General features: G+C 46.1%; 1 protein-coding gene across 2 annotated transcripts in view; it reads left to right on the forward strand.

Moving 5' to 3' along the window:
- Nucleotides 1–21494, forward strand: part of UGLYAH (ureidoglycine aminohydrolase) — a 190880-nt gene that overhangs the window by 147020 nt on the left and 22366 nt on the right. Inside the window, exon 10 of one of the 2 annotated variants that reach the window (XR_015688130.1) lies at nt 16827–17032. The exons of the other annotated variant lie outside the window; for it this stretch is intronic. The gene's annotated coding sequence lies outside the window, so the exon portion shown is untranslated. The remainder of the gene's footprint in view (nt 1–16826; nt 17033–21494) is intronic. 2 annotated transcript variants of the gene reach the window in all.

Genomic DNA, 21494 nt, shown 5'->3' on the forward strand with positions numbered 1-21494 from the left:
TGAGTCTGACACGCACTATCTTGCAAAGTCTCCGTCAGATGCTGCAATTTGGCCCGTTGACACGATTTCAACTGAAACTCTTGAATAAGATGAGCCACACGCATTGCCAGTGCTAGTAGAAATGCATCATCTAGAGTGTCCACCATCGAGACTCTCTCTCTCTCTCTCTCTCTCTCGGGCCTCTTTCAAGACTCAAGTTGCTCCATGCAAGGAGATCCCTCAAAACATTGCGGTGGAGATTCTCACCAAGTTGAGAGGGGGATCCACAAGAGGAGGAGGAAGTGGCTTATTGGCACCAACTCTTATGCCTACTAACGAGGAAGCATCCAATGTGGGTGGATCTTCAACCGATGCGTGAGAGGCCTCTACCATTGGTGGTGGGGGCTCCACATCCTCATCTGGCTCCGGTAAAAGACAAAGAGTGGAGGCTCATGCGGTGCCGGAGAAACAATCGTCTCTCTCAAGCTCCCAGTTATATGTGTGGATCAGTTGCCTTTCTTAGAGAAAGGCAACGACTCGCGGACATTGAAATTGCACGCACAGTGATTGAGTGCAATCTTGCAATCAATGTCCTAAAGCAAGAGCAATGGGTTATTGAATTTGAAGAGAGATAAGCCTACATCTCTTTATACTTCAAATTAGAGCAAGATAGTTATTAATTAGTGGCTCAACACCCGTCACGTCGTGAGCTGCACATCCCCCCCCGTCACGTCGTTTCACATCTGCTCACGCTATCGTGCCATCACTAGCGCCCGCTAGGATAGCTCTCACCCCCCGACGACATTTTGCCCCCCGTCGGCAGCCCGCCATGACATTCCGCCACGACAGCCGTTTTGCCACGATAGCTCGCCGCGACATTTCTTCTCCCATTGGCAGCCCGCCATGACAGTTCGTTGGCACGACAGCTCGCCCCTCCACGACATCCGTCCGCTACCACAGCTCGCAGCCTGCTACGACATTTCGCTGCCACAGCAGCTTGCCCCCCCCCCCACGACATCCCCTCGCTATGACAACTCGCCTCCCCCACGACACCCCATTACACCCATCCGTCCTTCCCCCCACCCCCAACGGACTCGGTTGCCAGTCTCCGCCCGCCATTTCACCGCTCCAACAATCTCAGCCACCCAGTATCTGTCCGCGACCGGCTGTTCCACCCCATGCCCCCCCCTCCCCCCCAAACTGCCAAAAACAGCAGCTCCCCCCACCACCCCCCTCCCTCCCCCCCTCCTCGCCACTGTTCCCCCCACCCTCTAGTTGCTCCCTCTCTTGCAGCAACACTCCCCCCCGAGGTAGTACCGCGACATGATTGGTAGTTGTTCGCAGAACGATCACGCAATGGAAACCTCTTGTCAGGCGCCTGCACACTCAGAGAGTGCCCCCCAGTCAAACACCTTGTGTATCGTCCTCTCTAAGGAGCAGCTCTTAGCCATCCGAGCTAAGGAGCTCGAGCTAAAGGAAACAACGATTTATGGTCAGGTAGTAGGACATTCCCTAGCCAAGGCCTATCTTCGGGACTGGCTTCACTTCACGCTGCGCATCGGCATAGCGTAGATCGAGGCGGTCCTATTGGGCCAAGGGTTCTTCATGGTCAGGCTCAGCTCGGCAGATGCAGCTCGCAAGTTCCTTACTAGTTCACCATATGCTTCCATAAAGGAAGTCATAAACATTGTCCCTTGGTATAGTGGCTTTACTGTGGAGACATTTGCACTCCACAATAGGTTTCTTCGGCACCCGATCACTCTTCTTTTCCCCGGCCTGGCGATAAAGTATCGCCAGTTTGGTGGAAGACTTTGGACGGCTCTTCGGCACTATCCTTCCCACGTCCTTCGTAGATGTAGTGACAACTATAGGAGTCCCAAAGGTACGGGTGGCAGTGAAAGAGGTCAAGAATATCCCACAGTTCCAAGAGATTGAGGTGGGCAGGCACTCCTTCGAGCAACGGGTCATTGTGACGGGGCAGCCAGGGTAGTGCTTGCGTTGCCACGACTTTGGACATCATGCAGCAGGTTGCACACATATCAAAGCCAAGGTGGCTCCGCTAACAGGCCCGTAGGTGGACGCTGACGGCTTCACACGGGTCCAGAGAAGACAGAGAGGGAGACGGCAAGGGGGGCGCAGCCGGCATCTTAGACCCAGCCTTGGCAGCAGAGTGCAGGTGGGCGTGCGACGCTCCCTCGGCAGAGCACTCCACAGCCCGCCCCACCCGGCAGGACCGGAACTCCCCACATCCACCACCCGCGCCACAGACTACCGCTCGTGAGTTTCCACAGTCCCCACACCCACCTTTTCCCAAATCCCATGGCCCCCCCCCCCATCCCCCACACTGACCTTGGCCCACAGCCCTCCATTTCCAGGGCCACCAACCCCCCTCCATACCCACCATGTACCTCCGTCCATCCCACCATCCCTCGATCTTCCCCCCACCACCCCCCGTACCGAGCACCCCCCCTGATCCGCACCTAGTTCAGGTGATCCCCCCCAGACCCAACCAACCCCCCCATTTCCGACAAGAGGAGATGAGCCACATATGCCTACATGCTCCTCGCATCAGCAATCCTCCCCCTCCCATACAGCCACCAGCTCATCCATCCCTGCCGCCCGTCACACTTTCTCGAGACAGGCCCACTTGTTGCCACAAGAGTTCTTCCGCAACGGCCCATGGTCCCACTTGAGAGTTGCAGAGCATGGAGAGTTTCCACTACCTCTAGAGGTGGGGATCTTCGTGGTTCGTAAGTCAAGGAGGGGCAAGGTCCATCTACTAGTACCATCGGATGGACCAAACTACGTCTTTTTTCTTCAGTTCTCACTCAGGGGAGTGGACGACGACATAGATAGAGGAAGAGTTGAAGAGTCACGTGGCGGACCACACCTCCTAGTGGATGGGAGATGAAGGACTATCATTGTTTGCACAGCAGTGGCCTAGTTGCATGATGGACATTAATTGGTGGGCTGGTGCCAAAGTCTCTCCCCTGAGCATTATCTTTCAAGCCCCTCCACAGTCGAGAGCTCTGAGGGATGTGATCGAGTGGCCCCTAGCACAGGCGGCCCGTTTCTACCAGTGTACAGAGTCCCAACTCTCAGCATGGCTGATTCAAGCATTGATAGTTCCACTTGGAACATCTATCACCCTATGGTCTAGCCGAGGGCCACCATGGGGAATTGGAGTTTGCCTACCTGACCGGCGGCAAAGAATACTTGCATACCTCATAGTTTCTCCTCTTCATCAGCAGCCTCCACACCGAACAGATGCCTGTTCGGTCAGTCACAGGTTTCCCCATGAGCTTACACCTTGCATCCTGGAATGTGAATAGCGTCCACTACAGTGGGGCATGTGGTTCCAGGAAATTGATTGTTCGGCAAGAGCTGTAGCCTGCCCTTGCTGGATGGATCGACATCTTACTTCTACAGGAGCACAAGCTCACCCCCACCCAGGCCTAGCAGGTAGGGAAGGTACTCCCAGGCAACTCGCACACTTACTGGGAGCATGCCATAGGTGCCCATGACAGGAGTGGAGGTGTGTGCACCTCTATTGGTCGGAGTCTTACCGCTTGTGTACGAGACCAGAGGACAATTGTGGCAAGGAGGGTGCTATGGATCAGATTGGATATTGGGGACTCGTGCCTTGGAGTCCTTAATATCTATGCCCCTACGAAGGTTAGGGCATGCAACAAGTTCTGGGCGGAGATTGCGGAAGGACTCCCAGAGGTAGACTTCTGGATTGTAGGAGGAGACTTCAACAACCTGGAGGCATTGTAGGACCAGCAGGGTAGAGGGAGAAACTAACAAGGCATGGCCGGGGAGGAGCAGGAGGCTTGGGAGGTCTTTCTATTGGCAATAGGAGCACTCGATGCCTGGAGAGACCTTGCCTTTTACAGGAGGAAGAGGTCACTGGACTTCTCTTGGGGATACAGGTGGCTAGGTGGAGCCCTGTGGAGCGGTTGGACAAGTTTTATGTGGGAGAGTGGGGAGGCTCTCGGGGAGGCGAGATTGGGCAGTTGGCGGGCGCCACGTTGTCCGATCATTGCTCGATTCTCCTGACACTAGATCCCCTAGCATTTGCCTTAGATACACAATCTTGTCTGATCCCTAACTCAATCTATAGGAGGGAGGAGGTGACGAGAAAGATAGAGCAGATTTGGACCAGAGAGGGGGGCAGGAGGGACCAGATCGCAGAGGAGGTTGCAGAGGTCCTAGCTGAGTCGAGCAAAATCTGCCAAGAGGCAACCATACAGGCCAGGCAGCAGAACTGGGAGGAGGAAAGAGCACTCCGGCGAGACCTGGCAGCCACACAGAGATTATTACAGGAGACGCCAAGGGATCCCACTCTCCACGCACAAGAGGTGTGAGCGTGAGTAGCCATTGCTGGCTTAGAGGGCAGGCGTTCAGAGTTCTCTTTCCGCACCTAAGCAACTTTCTAGGCGCGGAGGGGGACACGATGTGCAAGGGGTTTTGCTAGGTGCACCAGTCTCACATCTTTGGAGAGTAGATACGTAGCCTCCGAGATCAGTATAGGAGGACCCGTTCTAGCCCAGACGAGGTGATGGAGATTGCTACTGACTACTACAGTCGCCTCTTCTAGTAGGAGACAGCCTCAGCTAGAGGACTGTGATGTAGACAGCAGGTCTGGGATTACATTCCGTCCCTCGTCATAGAGGAGATGGAACGCTCCCTCCTAGCCTCCTTCACAGAGAGGGAACTAGAGGAGGCTTTCCATACACAGGACCAACAGAAATGCCCAGGAGAGGATGGCCTCTCTTAGGCTTTCTTCACTACCTTCTAGGAAGTAGTGAAGGACCCTCTACTGATGGCCTTTCAGGAGATTTTCACTTCAGGATTGATGCCAGGGAGTCTTTCGTTGGCAGGCCTCATCAGTCTTCTCCCCAAAGGGGGAGACCGGTTGGAGCTTTCCCAGTGGAGACCGATCACCTTATTGTCAGTGGCCTATAAGGCGCAGGCAAAGATGATTGGTAGGTAACTACGCCCCATACTTCCAGACATCATCCATGACACACAAACATGCTTTGTCCAGGATAGGAGCATCCTGGACAATGTATTCACCTTCTTTGAGGCGACAGAGTGGGCCCGGCACAGTGGGCAGAGACTAGTTGTACTACTCTTGGATTTCGAGAATGCCTATGAAAGGGTTGATTGGGATTTTCTAGGCGGCACCATGGTGAGGTTGGGCTTCCCCCAGGCTTGAATTCCCAGGGTCTCCGCACTCTACAGATCGGCCACCAGCAGGGTTCTCATAGGTGGTAGGCAAGGGGAGGAGTTTCGGCTGGAGAGATCAGTCCGACAGGGCTGCCCCCTGGCCCCGTATGTGTTCCTTCTCTTTGCAGAGGCGATGTCTCACTTCCTCAGGTCACGTAAGAGCGGATTACGCGGCCTCCAACTTCCAGTGAGAGAGGAGACTGAGTTGTTAGACTCAGAGTATGTAGATGATACAGTGCTCTACATAGAGGACGACGAGTTGATGCTGGAGAGAGTGAGGCGCTCCACTTGGGACCTTTTTCACAGTGCAGAAGGGGGGGGGCATCTGACTCTTGATAGAGGGCAGTAGGACGAGGGGATAGCTGTCCTTTCATGGAAGAGGGTCTTTTGGTAGGAGCTCAGGGAGTGGCACCTCTAGATGTGGGAAGGAAGCCCACTTGATGAGCTGGAGTGGGATCCAGGAGAGTGGCTTTGGCCAGCACTATGGTCGCCAAGAAGCCACCGAGGTTCCTGGAGTACACCGCCAAGATTGGCAGACATGTACTGATGCAGGAGGATATGGATTGGGCGCCATCACATAGCAGGCACTAGGCGGAGCATAGCATCATGGAGCCGTTCCGACAGACCTTCTGGTGTCACCTATGGGACAGCTAGAGGCCGAGGAGGATATCGTATTTTTTATGGCTGGTGGCACATGGAGGCTTGGTGGTGGAAAGCTAGCCAACCCAGATGCAGAAGAAGGGAGTTTGTCAGCGTTGCACACAACAATCTATGGAAACCCCAAAGCATTGCCTTTGGTCGTGTGAACGGCACAACTCGTGTGGAGAGGAGTATGCCACATCCTTTGTCGCATAGCACCCAGCCTTGGATGTATCTCTTGGGGAGCTTTCTGCTGGCAAGCGGTCAGCCAAGGCCGTCACCTTCTGTATGAGGCTGGGATGCAGAATATGATATTCATTATCGAGGCAAGGTCGTGCGCAGTGGTGGGTTTAGAAGCTCTACCCATCCGCTAGATACTGGAGCCCATAGCAGACCGCTCTGAGGTACGGAAAATCATAAGGAGTCTTACTGGTTGGTATATTTGGAAGGCGCGGTGTCAGGTGGCTTTTGCCGGAGGGAGACTTTCAGTAGAGACGACCTTAGCAGAGCTTTGGACCTCCATGATCCACTCCCTTCAAGGCCGATAGGATCAGTTGCAGGTTGAGTCCAGGGCTTGTCAGGAGCTCCGAGGTTATTTCATGCACACTTGGGGCGGCCAGGACCTGTTCTTCGTGATGCAGGCAGGCATTCCCAGATGGCGATATACCCCCTCCATGGCTTCTTGCCCCTATCCCCCCTAGACTGCCTTGAGATGCTTGTATATATGATGTATCTGTGACTTTCATCAGCTTCAGCTAGTCTGTTGAGCATGAGCACTCTGTTGTAATCAGTTTTTTTTAGTAATATAATCAGTCACATTTTACTTGAGAAGGAAAAAAAAAAAGCAAGAGCAATGGAAGAAGATGGTAAAAGCCATTGCCAATGTGGGTCCATGTGAAGGATGGACAGGTGTCACATACAATGACATGAGGATGAGAAAGATTGATGAAGAGAAGGAGAGGATTGATAGAGTCCTTGATCCTATTCGGGCCACATGGATAAAATATGATTGCTCCATTCTCACCAACGGATGGAGCGATCGTAGGAAACGGGGCACCATCAACATACTTGTCTCATGTCCACTCGGCACTTACTTATTATGGGCCGTAGATACTGGCAAGAGGGGGAGAAAAAGGACAGACGCATTCATCTACTGCCACATTGGACAAGCTATCATTGAGGTATACATTGCAATTTGCGTTTTAAATTTGTTTCACTTTCTTTCATTATGATAATATCATGATTCATAATTGAAATTTGATTTATATAAACTTGTAATTTGTAAATTGTGGTTGTAGGTGGGCCCCTCAAATGTGATGCAAGTTGTTATCGACAATACATCGAATTGTCGGCGCATGGGCCGTTTGCTTGAGGCCAAGCTCCTTACGATTGTGTGGACTCCATGTGCAAGTTATTGTTTGGACTTGCTTATGGAGGACATTGGAAAGCTCAAGTGGATGAAAAGGGTGGTCTGCAAAGCTACATCAATTGTCACGTTCTTCATGGTAAAGGTAAAGGTGCTTGCGATGTATTGTGAGCATACCACACTGGAGTTGAAGAAGCCTTCTTCAACTTGCTTTGCTTACATATGGTTATTGCTGGAGTACCTTTATGAGGTGCGGTCCGCCAGACAATGGTGTCCACTCTATGGAATGAGTGGAATGAGCATGAGATAGAGGAGGCCAAAGCCATGTAGTGCTTGTGCCTTAATGAGCAGTTTAGCAAAAAGTCCATGCCATTGTCATTGTCATGACTTTCTTTTATAAGGTGTTACATATGAGTGATTGGGAGGGATCCACCATGGGCCTTCTCGTTCACTTCTTTAGAGCGGCATTAGCGGATGCACGTGCTTGTACAATGATCACAGAGACATAGCGTACACATGTTTTAGAGATAGCAGAGAGGAGATGGGCGTGGATGCATAAGCACATCTATGGTTTTGCTGCATTGGTACATTCGGCCTACAAGTCACTGGCGGTCATAGATGCTAGAGAGTTCCATTCAGACCAGATTGCTTATTTGACTCATGTGGTCCCTGTTGATGACCATAATGCAATGCTAGAGGAGCTAGGATGCTATGCAAATCAAAGAGGGCATGTGGCTTTTGCTTCTCCCACTTGTTGGAGGAGAGAGTCACTTGTGAAGCCTTTATTTTGGTAGCAAAACTTTGGATACGCACTAGAGACCCTTCAGCCCTTAGCCATGAGGGTCCTTGCCTAGGATTGCTCTTCGGGTGCATGTGAGAGAAACTGGAGTGCCTATTCTCTCATTCACACAAAGATTCGCAATCGGCTTGGCACACGAAGTTCGAGCGGCTAGTCTATTGCCGCACTAACTTACACATGATGAGGGCTATAATGAGCATGGCATCCACTTCTCTTCTTCTTCCCCTACATTAACATCCTAACTGTTCCATTGCTTGTGACAAATTGACGAATTGATAGTGCCCTTTGGGCTTATAGTTTGCATGGTTAGAACGTGTCACTCATAACTGTGGGAAGGAAAGAAACGCAAAGAATTAATGAGAGCGGCTGCTCCCTCCTCCGTTTGCTATTTTCCAGTCTGCATTCAAGGTTGTTGTTGCCACATCCACCTCCTAGTCTGCTGGTGGCTCAGCCAGACTACTAGTGGCCCCTCCCTGCTGCTGGTGGCTGTTCTTTGCCTGCTGGTGGCTCAGCCAGACGACTGTTGGCCGATCCTCCCTGCTGTTGGTGGCTCAACCAGGCTGCTGGTGGCTATTCTTTGCTGTTGGCAGCTCAGCTAGACTGCTCGTGGCTTCTCCCTACTCCTGGCAATTGATCTCTACAACCTGGCGGCTCAGCCAATCTGCTAGCGACTATTCTCTACAACCCGACAGCTCGACCATACTGATCTACTCTGCGTTTTTCCACTACCATCCCACCCCTTGAGGCGGACATTGTGGTTTGTGCTTTGCACTACCCTCACACCCCTTGAGGCGGACATTGCAATTAATGGTTCGTGGCTGACCTCTTTCTTCTTCAGCAAGGCACATTGGTACCCATGGCTTCTTTACCATCAAATGACCAGACTACTGGGTGCTTCTACTATGACATCACTGGACACACCACTGATGCTTGCCGAGTTCGACCTTTGCTCCCCACTTCCCCAAAGTATATGCGTCTCCCACGCGGCACTACTGTTGCCACTCTCCTTTCTAGGCCACAGAGATCGTTCTGCATTGGCTATCAAAGTACTATGCTCCAGGCAATAAGATGCATCCGATGTGCACTAAATCCTTTCGAGCACATGGAGGATCAATTGGCGCTACAACCTCCTGGAGATCGTTGCAATACCAACAACACTCTTCTCCCACCTATTTTCGGGTACGGTGGCTACCATGGCCCGCGGTTCTACAATCTGCTCCATCGAGAGACAGTGATTGTTTGATATCGTCTCTTCGTCAATCCGCTCCATCGAGAGACAGTGATTGTTTTATACCATCTCCTTGTCAGTCCGCTTCTTCAAGAGAGAATGGTTACTCGACTCCTTCCTCTACTTTGGCTTTCCGGTCCGCTCCATTGAGAAGCAGCGACTGTTGCCCACTCATTGATGCCCACTCATTGATTAGTGTCGAGCCCCACCCTTCACCTTCGCCTACTCAAGTTCGAGAGGCCACCTTTGGGAGTTCTTCACCACCTCAGATACCTTCTTCGGCATGACCAACGGCAGTTCCTTCATCCCCAAACATTTCGGAGTCTGTGATCCATGAGCTTTTGGATTCTATATCTACCTCAAAGGCGGATTCAGAGAGGGATGATGTTTCTTTTCCCTCCGAGGGGGCATCTAAATCTACTGCGATTGTAGAGCGGGCTCCATTTCCTCCAGTTTCAAAGGGGTGCCCACCCACTGCTCAATCCTTCGCACACCTTGGCGGAGTCCTTTTACTTTCTTATTCTACCCTTGGATGGGTTGGCTTTCTTCCAGCCGTCATCTCACCTATTTATACCCACGATCTCGAGGATCTACCTAGATCAGGGCCTTGGAGGTTCAGCCGTGACTTGGTGACGAGGCCTTCATATTCCTTCTTGCATGGATACACGGAGCTAGTGGCTTCTCTCCCCGAGGTTGAGTTTCGGGTGCTCCAGTTCACTCTGTCTATTGTTCTTTATTGTAGGTTATTGTTCAGGTGGAAATCTTGGATCTTAGGGATCGTCTACAATTTCTTCCTCCTCTTCTTCTTACCTTGGTCACTTGGTTAGCATGGAGCCAACTCCCGAGATCAAGTATAGACATATCCTTATGGTTCTCGGCACCACACAAAGTCCAACATTCCTCCTATGCATTGCATGTTTTCATCATCTTTGTACTAGGACGCTTGGGCAAGTGAACAATTTTCCCACGAGAGACACTGTCCAAGTGGCACCTGTTGCATGAGCATTCTTCAACACGTAGCATTCCATCTCCACCTCACTCTTCTCTTGTTCCCCTTTTTGGGCTTGAGAGGGGGTGTTTAGAAAACCCGCCCGCAGTTTTGCGTTCTACGTTTTGCGTTTATGGTTTCGCGTTTTGTGTTTTAGGGTTTCACAATGGACAACTCAAAAAAGGGGCTAGGTGCCCATAGTGGGGCACCACCCTAGATAGTTGACACCCTTCCTCCGGGCACCACCCTAGACAGTCTCTTGCCTATTTATAGGTTGCCTCTATCACTCTTTATTTACGGCCGATTCATTCAGTCCGTCACCTCTTCTCTCCAGCCTCTCCACTATCCTCACCCCCCTTCAGGAGGACATTGCGATTCGTGGTTCATGGCTGTTTTCATTATCTTCCTTGTGCTACGGCACCCTTATTCCCTTGTATCACATTCACTCCATGATTCATATCTTCATCATTCCATTTATCAGAGTTTCTTCTCTCTTCCCAATGTTTACCAAGTTCACTCTGTGTTTCTCTTCACAAACCCTACTGTCTCGCTGGTACGTCGTCTTTTGACACTATGGGGGTTGCACTAGAGTCCCGGAAGGTGGAGGATGGACCAATTTGGATCAAGTTTTCTCTTTCCGACTGCTGTGTGGGATCTTTTGATACTAAATTTTCGGTGCTTTGCTAATCTTGTGGTAACTCTTGTGAGGAGGGAATGAGTAATGAGGAAAGATCAACCATTGCTTGGAACAATATTGCTAGGATGGGGGAAAATAGAGGTCATCGGTTCAGTGAATGGTAATTTCTATTTGGCCTCCTCCATTTGTGAGAAAGCAGGCCCTTAGCTTAAGCAAACCTCCTCCTTCTGACAAGCAACCCCTCTGCTTCTAACCAAATGTGACAATTTTGACTGTGCCGTTTTGTGCTGACCTTTGAGAGCACCTTCCGCCACCTGCCAATTCTTTAAAATTGCTAGCAACCACGTGCAATCAACCCCTTGTAGCCTTTTTGCCCACTGCCAATTGCCACCGTCTCACAGTACTTATGGATGACGTAGCAACAACATTCATTTCTACAGAGAAAGAGACTAGAGTCATTGCTATTATGAAGTGCCGATGTCAAGACAGAGGAGTCGATCTCTAGCTGTCGATTGCTTGGCTATGCATTGATGAGTAGGGAGCTGATACACATGGTGAATGCCATGACACATGGTTTTGTTGGTGGATTGAGACAATGGTGGATTTCTGTCCATCCTCAAATTAAAGCCATGATTGTATCCCAACTAGACCCAGTCACTCTTTTCTTTGATTACTTCTTGGTGAACTTGTTGGTAACAAGCTTCATGAAGTTGTGGAAGCTTACGAAGGTTTCTTCAAAGCTAGACTTTGTAATCTTGGGAAATATAAATACTATCTCATCTATATGCCAGATCTCCTCTATGAAGGAATGGGTACACATGATAAAAGTATAAAAGAGCATCTTGTTTGTTCTTTTCCTGAGCCAATTCCATTATTTTGTAAGCAAAAGATGCGATTGGAAGGAAGAGGTTTCTTTGGCAGTGTGTCACAGATCATACAGACCATAGAACAAATTGACAAAGAGATCTGTCATCAACAAAAACTTACACATCTCTATCAAAAGTTTCCTAGAGAAGTTTGCATGCATTCTTTGAAATATTATAAAGATTTTGGATGTGATAGATGCAATTGTTCTCCAGGGAATTCTTCCAAGCCTAGTTGGTTTTTTTCAAGGTCTAGACAACATCAAAATTCTGATAGACAAAGCAGCAAAAGGAATTACTCTTATCCATCTAGGCCTGACATGCATGATACATATTATCATTCTTTAAGTAGATATCAAAAAGGAAGTCTTAAAAAAGATATAAGAAAAAACAAAAAATAATTACATGCTACATTTGTGGGAATCCCAATCATCTTGCAAACAAATGCCTGCAAAAAGGAAAAGGTCAAAGTTCAGACACACCATCAAAGCAAAAAATCAGCATTTATTATTAATTGTTCAATGAACCACCATCAAATTAGAGTGATGAACTTTATGAAGAGTATGACTCTGATTATGCATCTTTAGACACTAATTGTGGATGGCTAGAAAATGAGGTTGCACGGACTTATGATGCTATAGACTATGATTGATCTTTCTCAGATGACTAGTCAAAAGATTCAAAGGTCTCTAGTGAAGTTCCATACTCCTCTCCTGGTGATCTGAGTAATCATGATTCAGATCTCTAATTTTGATTATGACTCTGAGTATGCTCCAGATTGGTCAGATGAAGAGCTCTCAAGTGATGAAGACACATAATCCTTCATGCAGCTTTTTTATTGGATAAATGGAATCTTCAGCAAAGTGAAGAGGATGAAGATTTAGATAATGTTTCTCTCATAGAAATAATCAATGTTTATCATGTCCCAAGATTTAGCAAGAAAGGAAAAAACAAATACTTCTCTACAACAATTCCTTCTATATCAACTTCTCTCCGTTTCTATGAAAGAAGAAAGAAAACATATTGTCCCCAAAATTATAAAAAGAAGGTTTTGCAAGCTCAAAAGACAGCTCTAGCAAAGTCAATTGGAAAAATAAAATGAAGACAAGATTAAAGAAAAGATTTTTTCTAATTCTCATGATTTCCTAAGAATAGGTACTCTTAGTACATACACTCTTAAGAGAGCTAATATTTTTGTTCCTCACAAACTTGAGCAAATACATAAACCCACAACCATCTAGCAGTTTGTGAATTAATTCACCTCTACTTCCAATTGAACACAAGGACAAATGGTAGCATTTATTGAAGCTTTTGAACATTGCTTAAGCTATAACAAAAGTTACAAAGGAATTCGCAGATCACATATTCCAATCAGCAGAATTAATAAAAGGTGAGATTTCTACTCCAACTCAGGATATCACAACTATCAACCAAATATGTGCCACTACACATCAAAGGGATCGACACAGCTAAATATTAAAGTCCTAGAAGGTGGTGGTCCAATTCTTACTATTTGTGTCAAAGTTAAAATTTTCAGGAAAATTTAATCTCTTTGCAGTCCAACCATTATAGGACTCTCAAATAACAAAAGGATTACTCTCTTTGTTGTCACCAAAGCTTTCCTCTACCTTGGTGAAATCAAAGTGCCAATTGAATACAATTAATGAAGAACATCAGGTATGACCTTCCTATTGGTATTGATGTCTTACAACATCTTGTAGCACACACCTGCGTTTGATATGATGGATAATCTTTCTGTGTAGGAGAGAAAACGCTAGAGGCATATTTGTAGACTTGTAATTTTTTCAATACATTTTTCTCTAATTTTTTTTCACATAGTACTACACCCCACCCAATGTTGAATGCCTTAGTGTAGATGATTATATTTCCTCTAGGGACCGAGAGGTAGATATAGTGATGCAAGTGATGCCAGAAGATTCTTTATTTGTCTTAGTGTTGAGTGTGAATAGGTTTCCATTTACAATTATATTTATGGGGCTGAATTTGGTGTAGAGAAGTGTATCAAATTCAAGCATTCAAGAAGTTGTTGGATGGTATTTATATTAGGAAGTTTATATGGAAGCTCTAGTATTTTCTTCAAGACATGCTCTTGGAGCTCAATGATTCCATGATGACTATTTAGCTCTAGAAAATCTACTCTTTTAACAAAGAGAAAGGATTTAGTTGGTAGAAGAACCATGCCATCATTATTGACTATTTCCACAAACCACTATAAATATTTTAGATGTTCTTCTATAGTTTCTAAGAAAACTAGAATATCATCAATATAAACCAAGCAAAATGAATATTGTCAGAATACTCCATCAGTCCATTCTTGGAAGTAGGTTGGGGAGGTCTTAATACCAAAAGGAAGAATAGTCCACTAATAATGACCATGTGTAACATAGAATCCTGTTTTAAATCTATCAGAATCATTAATGGAAAGCTGCCAAAAGCTTGATTTGAGATTAAACTTGCTGAAAATAGTTGCTTTGTGAAGCCTCTTGATTGGAAGATCTTCAAGGGGTATAGAATATTCATGACCAATAAGATATTTATTTAAAGGTCTATAATTTACCATCAATCTCTTTTTACTCTGCTTTTGTTTGGAATGTTTATTGTCATAGAATACTTGACACGACCAAGGGAATGTAGTTGCTTCTATCTAATCCTTTTGAAGCAATTGTTGTATTTCGTGTTCGTATAGCTCTAAATCATCTTCTCTCATACCTTTATGGAGTGCTTTTGTTGGGATGGGAGTTTCTTTGAGGGGAAGAGAGAGAGTGAATTTCTGGCGTTTCTCTTTGAAGAGCAAAGGATCTTTTGATCTAAATTGTTAGAGGGCTTCCTTCATCTGCTCTATTTCCTTTTGGAATTTCTTCATTTCTTGATGGATCCATTTTTCTGTTTGATCTTCGTCTTTCTCTGAAGGCCGAGTTATTGTATGGATGCTTCTACCAACTTTGTCTAATAAAGAAAGACTTGTTTTCATTCCACCATTATAGAAAGTAATGTCTTTAGTTCAGAAAGTATATGGCACTAGATATTGTAAAACATCAATGCTAATGAGAATATCATATATCTTAGAAACTGTAACAACAGAAGGTATGATTCTCTTTTATTTGAGAGATTTACTATGGTAGAACTTCTTTGCATTGATATTGAGTTCAATGTCTTCTATCCATAGTGGTTCGGATTTGATTGATTGTTTTAATACTTGATGTCTCACCTTTGACCAAATCATCTTGTTGCACTTGATCAGTTAATTCTTTCAAAACTTTTTGTGTCTCTTAAGACTTTATAGAGTGTGTTTAGTTGCATTTGTGTTCCTTGTAATGCCTTAGCAAGCTTTGTCATGTCTCCTTGTGTTATAGTTGACATAGAGATGAATTTGTCAACAAACTACTGGATTGTTTTGGGTTTGTGCATCTGTTCAATTATGTAAGGAATTAAAATGTTTACTTTCTTGAGAGTGTTTGAGCTAAGAGTACTTGTTTTGGAAAAGTCATGAGGATTGGAGAATAGCTTTTCTTTAATTTCATCTTTCATGTTTTTCTTTTGTTTGAACTATCCTTTGAATGTGAGAAGGTGGAGAGGATCAATGCTCAGCTGAGCGTGCAGTAGACTGTGTAGAGAGTGAAGCATGACTCCCAATGCAATAGACTGAAAGTGTAAGATGAAAGTACAAAGTATAACCCTTAAACCTTAGGGTTGTAAGAGGATGTTTACATCTGAAAGTGTGTGCAACATGACAAGTGCCCATAAATGTGTAACATAGGCACACACAATAAGGAGAATAAGTTTGGGGGAAAAAACCTCTCGTATGGAGAGTAAAAAGTGCCCCCGTGTCCTATTGATCACCGACACTCCTTTGTGAGCGTAGGTGTGAGTGAAACCCAACAAACCCCCTTGGAGTGAAGAGTGATCAAAATATAAGGGTCATCCGTCAGCGAAGGAGATCAAATTTAAAGCATTGCGAAATGCATCATACAGTTCAAACTTTTTACTAAAGGATAGACCCAGCAGAAGCGAGTATAGTCATGAATAAAAGTCATAAAATAGTAACATCCACCCAATGACTTTATCTGTATAGGGCAGCAATGAGTTCAATGTAGTAGATATCAGTTGTGCATCTGAGTAATACTCATCGACATTCATAAGCTGCTCACGCAAGTCGTGAATTTTGTTTAGGTGATCTTGCATAGAATCACCCTCATCCATCTTCAGTGTCTCGAGCTCTTTCTTTAAGAAAGAGATGCGGGTCTCATTCTTACCAGCAAACATCTACTCCAAAGTCAACCAAGCTTCTCTTGAAGAAGTTGCAGACCGAATGTGAGGGATGATAGATCGGTGAACTGCCAATGCAATCACCGACAAAGCCTGTGCATCCTGTGTATCCCATGCCTTTTGAGCTACTGATCTTTCGGGAAGTAGCTGAAGCAGAGTAGGTTGAACAGGCTGAGTTGCCCGTTGTCCACGTCCTCCTGGAGGAGTAGTAGGAGCCACAACTCCGGGCTTAACTTCTCCGCTTACATAGTCCCAAAGATTCTTCGCAATCAGCACATTCTTCTTCATGAAGGACCAAAGTGAATAGTTATTACCATCCAACCTGTTCTCCTTGGATACATAGGTAAATACATCACCTCCTTGATTCGCCATGATAAACAATGCCAAAAATAGCAAACAAAGAGCAATGTCCAAGCTCGACCAACTTGGAAATCTCAAAATTTCCAGAAATTACAACAGGTTGCTGCAATTGGCAAACTGAAGTTCAGTCTCAAAACTGTCTGTAATGCACGCAGTCCAAGCTGCATTTAATGTTCAGCAACAATGTAGAAGCAAAAGCCCCAAAATTTATTGCCCCAAAATGCTCAAAAACAGTCTATTTCAGACTCAAACTACAGTACATTTGCTAATCTCTGAACTGGCAACAAAAGCCCCAAAATTTCACAAAATCTCTGTGTGAAATGTGTCCCAAACACTTGCATAAGCAGAGAAATGCTGCCCACGCACAAGCCTTTTCCTGTGAATGAAATTTGAAATTAAAAATTGATTAATTTTTTTTTCTTTTACCCTGATCTGGATTGTCGGGCAGGCTCGAACTGGAGGTGCACTGGACCAGAGTGGTGAGGTGTGGCAAGCCAGGGGCGCTGGCGTTGCTGCAGTCGTGTGCAGGAGGCATGGTGAGACAGGCTGCAATTGTGTGCAACTGGCAGACGGGGGTCAAACCGGCATTGGCTCAAGCAGGCGGGCGACTGTGGAGTTTTAATGGAGATTTCTATTCACATTGAGGCTATCATGGTATGTATATTATCCTCACATAGTGAGTCTACAAACATGGTGATGTAGCTTAAGGAGGTCACATCTTGCATGGCCTATCAAGAAATGGGCCCCTCCAAACCCACTATTCTAGAGCCCATTGTAACCTCTCAAGGGGCCTCCTCTGATAAGCTCAATATCTACATTTATCCATAACGTAAAGCCATCTCTTCTCACCTACTTTGATCATCTGTCTAGAATACCTTGTAAACTCAACCTAATCCAAGTCCTCTCCCTAAAGGAGATCCAAATGTCTTGGTTCTTGAAACATGTAGGAGTAGTGGACTCGTGGAAGGTTAAGACCTTGTCCAAGATGGTACGCTCTCAAACAAAGCCTATCTAAGTGGGGTGAATAAATTCTAGTATCAATGGGGCCAATCTGAGACCAATTGCCTTTGTGGTGTTTAATATACCATCACTATCCTTGAGAATGAGATGGATCAATCTCTCAGATTTTCTCTCTAGCATGTCTCCTAATACCATAATCTTTTGGAAAGTGCACACACACACACACACTCTCTCTCTCTCTCTATATATATATATATATTTATTTATTTATTTATTTATTTATTTTTATATATAATGTATGTACCTCTCTCTCTTTTTTTCGTGAAGATAATTGAATTAAGTAGTAAATATTTACATTAGACCATCAGGTCAGCATAGAAATAACCGTCATAAACTCTCTCGCTCTGGAGATATTTACATCAAGCCTTCAAGCCAATGAAACAAGAAGAAAACAACTATAGTGAAGCCAGCAAGCTATCAAAACAACCTATTACATGAGTAGCACTTATAAATCACATCGAAAGGACAACTAGAGTAGAGCGAACAATAGCCAGCCAAGGAGCAGCAATATCCGGAAGAACCAGGTCAGCTGACATCATAGAAGAGATTTGCCATAACACTAAACCACACACACGAGCCACATGCCCATGGATGCCCAATGTTGAATAAAAAATAAAGGCATTCCGAGTATGCCATATATGCCACAGGGCTGTCTATCTAAGGAAATGGAAAAGGCAAGAATATTCTAAATGCAAAGAAGACATAGAGGGCATATTTCCCATAATCCACGAACGAGCTGGTATGCGGTGCTGAGTCGCCGAGGACCACGCTCGGGAAATGACATTCTAGATCTGTCGAGCAATAGGGCAAGAGACAAAGAGGTGGAGTAATGTCTCATCACATGTAGTGCAGAAAACACAACGTCCTATAGAGATCTTTCGGGCATAGAGCATATCTCCCATCGTTAGAAGACCCCCAATAAGCAGCCTCCACATGAACACTTTACCCTAGTATGGAACCTTAGACTTCCAAAGCTGAATAAATCTTTCCCGCCACTTCTTTTTGCTATCCCGAAGATGCCATAATTTATTAACTTTGCCAGTAACTCATATCTTGGCTTCCACCATCTGATGATATATCTGATTATCTCTTTTTTTTTCGTAAAAGGTAATTGTATTAATTACGAAAAAAAGTACAAGTTTACTTGATTACAAGATACATGATGACACTAAGCCATCATGTGAAAAGCTTCCAATACTAAGAGTTACAACGTCATGGCAAAGACGCAGAGAAAATTGCCATATGCCAGGGACGTAAGTCCTCCCTAGAGAGCATGTTAGAATGCTGGAGAAGATCTAGTTGCCAATACAACAGACCCTTAAGCCTAGCAATATGCCGCTGAACATTATAGGCGGAATAAAAAAGAAAAGCATTCTGAATGGTCCAGTTATGCCAACAGCCCCAATATCGAAGAAAGTGAAACAGGAGCTTCATATGTGGTTGTGCCGGAGTGGGGTATTTGGGCTGCACAAAAACCCAATCAAAGGGGCGTAGCGAGAAACCAACCACCGCTCGCCAAACAGCTGACAAGAATGACCAGATTTTCTTAGCGATGGGGCAAGAAAGAAATCGGTGACGGGTGGATTCCACACTAGTGGTGCAAAAGAAATAATTGCTGTTGGAGATTCGTCGCTTGGAAAGAGCTGAAGCAAGCGGAAGACCACCAATCATCACCGTCCAAAGAAAGGCCTTATATTTGAAGGGTGTCTTGTTCAACCAGCCCTCCATCACAGTTGCCCTCATGACCGGGATTTACGCAATCCCCATAGAGTATTCGCTTTTGTAACCAGCCATTGATGATCTTTAATCGGAAGATGATAGACCTGGTTAGCGGAAGCTTTGCCTAAATTCAGCCGGCCTTCAAAGTCCCAATCCTGCTAGGGATGATCCAAAGCAAGGGCAGGAAAGGGTTGTCTGCTCTGAAGCACCATCAGAAGCTGTTCCCATAAATGCCTATATCCACGAGGGATCCTGAAAAGCCTCCTAGCTGTACGAAATGATATTAGCACATTGTGACTGGCGAGGGTGGCATCCGCGACTGAAGTTAAGCCCAAACGTACCATCCGGTTGAATTGTGGTCGAAACTCGTGTTTACCTTCCCATGAAAGTAACTGCGAGACTGCTAGCACTTCCAATTGAAACGAATTAGTAGCTAAGCGATCCTCCGGTGGATGCCACTGAGCCTTCTGGAGGACCAATTTCCAGGAATATACCAAATGGTTAAGCAGCGATGAAGAAGAACTAGAGAACCGCGAGTCAGCATTAAGGACATGCCACCAAGAACTCCGGATTTGGGTATTGCCATGCAGAAGCCCATGATCCTCAAGGAAATAACAGGCTATAACGACCCACGTATGATGATCCGAGCACATGGTGCGGAAAAGAGACCAACGGAGTGCCAGCATGTGAGTTTGGGCATCTAAAATAGCCCCTCCACCCATGCGTTTGGGGGTGCAGGCATGCGACTAAGAAATCCAGGAAATACCTGCATGCAAGGAATCCTTTTTCCATAGGATGAAACGAATAGACTGAGTAAGAGCATTCGGAGTCGTAGTAGTCCAGGGCAGCAATGGCAAGAAATATGTGAGCATTGGCAACATAATTGTCTGGGCCACTTTGAGGCAAACATGGACGGGCCAGGCCTGAGACTTCCAATACAGAAACTTAGCTGCCAGTTTTTGAGAAATCCACTGTAGAAGCTGCTTTGGGGCAACATCAACACCCGAAGGATACCCAAGTTGCTTGACAATGGAGCCACGAGGAACAACCATACCCTGCGAGTCTAATGACTGTAAATCCGACTCCGTGCAGCTGAGAATGGCTGATTTCAATGCATTGATGCGAAGGCCGGACGCCTGACCAAAGAGGACCCAAACATCCAATGCTTTGCGAATGATATCCTTGTCCGCACGCAAAATCATAAAGCTGTCATCAGCCAAGGATTGACCAATGAAGTGCTGTCTAGAAGGAAGCGACAATCCAACCAACTGAGTAGAAGTTGCCATATGAGATAACATCGAAAGAACTGGATGAGTTGCAAGGGCAAAGAAGAGAGGGCTCAAAGGGCACCCCTGTCTGACAGAGCGGGCAAGGACAAATGGCTTGGTAACGCCTCCATTCAGCATGACTCGCGAAGATGCCGCAGCACTGATGTTGTAGATCAGACGAGACATCCGAGCGCCAAAGCCCATAGCAGACATAAGTTCAGCAACGAAAGACCAGTCCAGATAGTCAAAAGCCTTTTCCAGGTCCAATTGAATCAGTACGACCTCCTGATTGGAATGCCTTGCATAATCAATTGCCAGTTGCGCATTTAATACATTGTGCAGAATGTTTGGACCCTTAATGAAACCATATTGGAGAGGGTGCACAATGGCAGGGAGATGCTTATGGAGTCGATTCGCCATTACTTTGGAAAATATTTTATACATAGAACCCATCAAAGAAATTGGGCGCCAATGTTTCAACGTAGACGGCGAAGGAACCTTTGGAAGCAGTTTGATAAGTCCTTTCCATGAGGAAGGCATGATCCCCGTTTCCCACAGCTGCTGAAACAGAGCCTTCAATGGTTTCGCCAGTTGGGTAGCAAAAGCCTCAAAGAACTCATTGGTGAGACCATCCCAGCCAGGGCTTTTATCCTTGGGTAGGTGTAATAAAACATCCATAACCTCCGCCTTACAAATATTTGACTCCATAGTAGCTTGCATGTCCTGCGGAACCTGATTGCGGACCATGTCATAAAAAACCAAACAGGCCTGAGTAGTTTGGGCTGAAGGTGGAGAAGTGGAACCAAGAAGGTCGAGGAAGTAATTCCTACACATATGCACAATAGTCTGCGGATCAAGGACCAGGTGGCCTTCTGCATCCTGGAGTCTGGTGATATTCTCTCGAGCAGGAGAGGCATGGAGAGCTCGAAAGAACTTATGAGTCTGACACGCACTATCTTGCAAAGTCTCCGTCAGATGTTGCAATTTGGCCTGCTTATGCGATTTCAACTGAAACTCTTTAATAAGATCAGCTATCTGCATTGCTAGTGCTAGCAGAAATGCATCATCTGGGGTGTCCACCAGCAAAGAACGAACCAAAGCCAGCAAGT

Source organism: Lygodium microphyllum, chromosome 23 (assembly GCF_053477565.2).
Source record: "Lygodium microphyllum isolate KBCC chromosome 23, Lygodium_microphyllum_v1.1.10, whole genome shotgun sequence".
NCBI classification, from domain to species: Eukaryota; Viridiplantae; Streptophyta; class Polypodiopsida; order Schizaeales; family Lygodiaceae; genus Lygodium; species Lygodium microphyllum.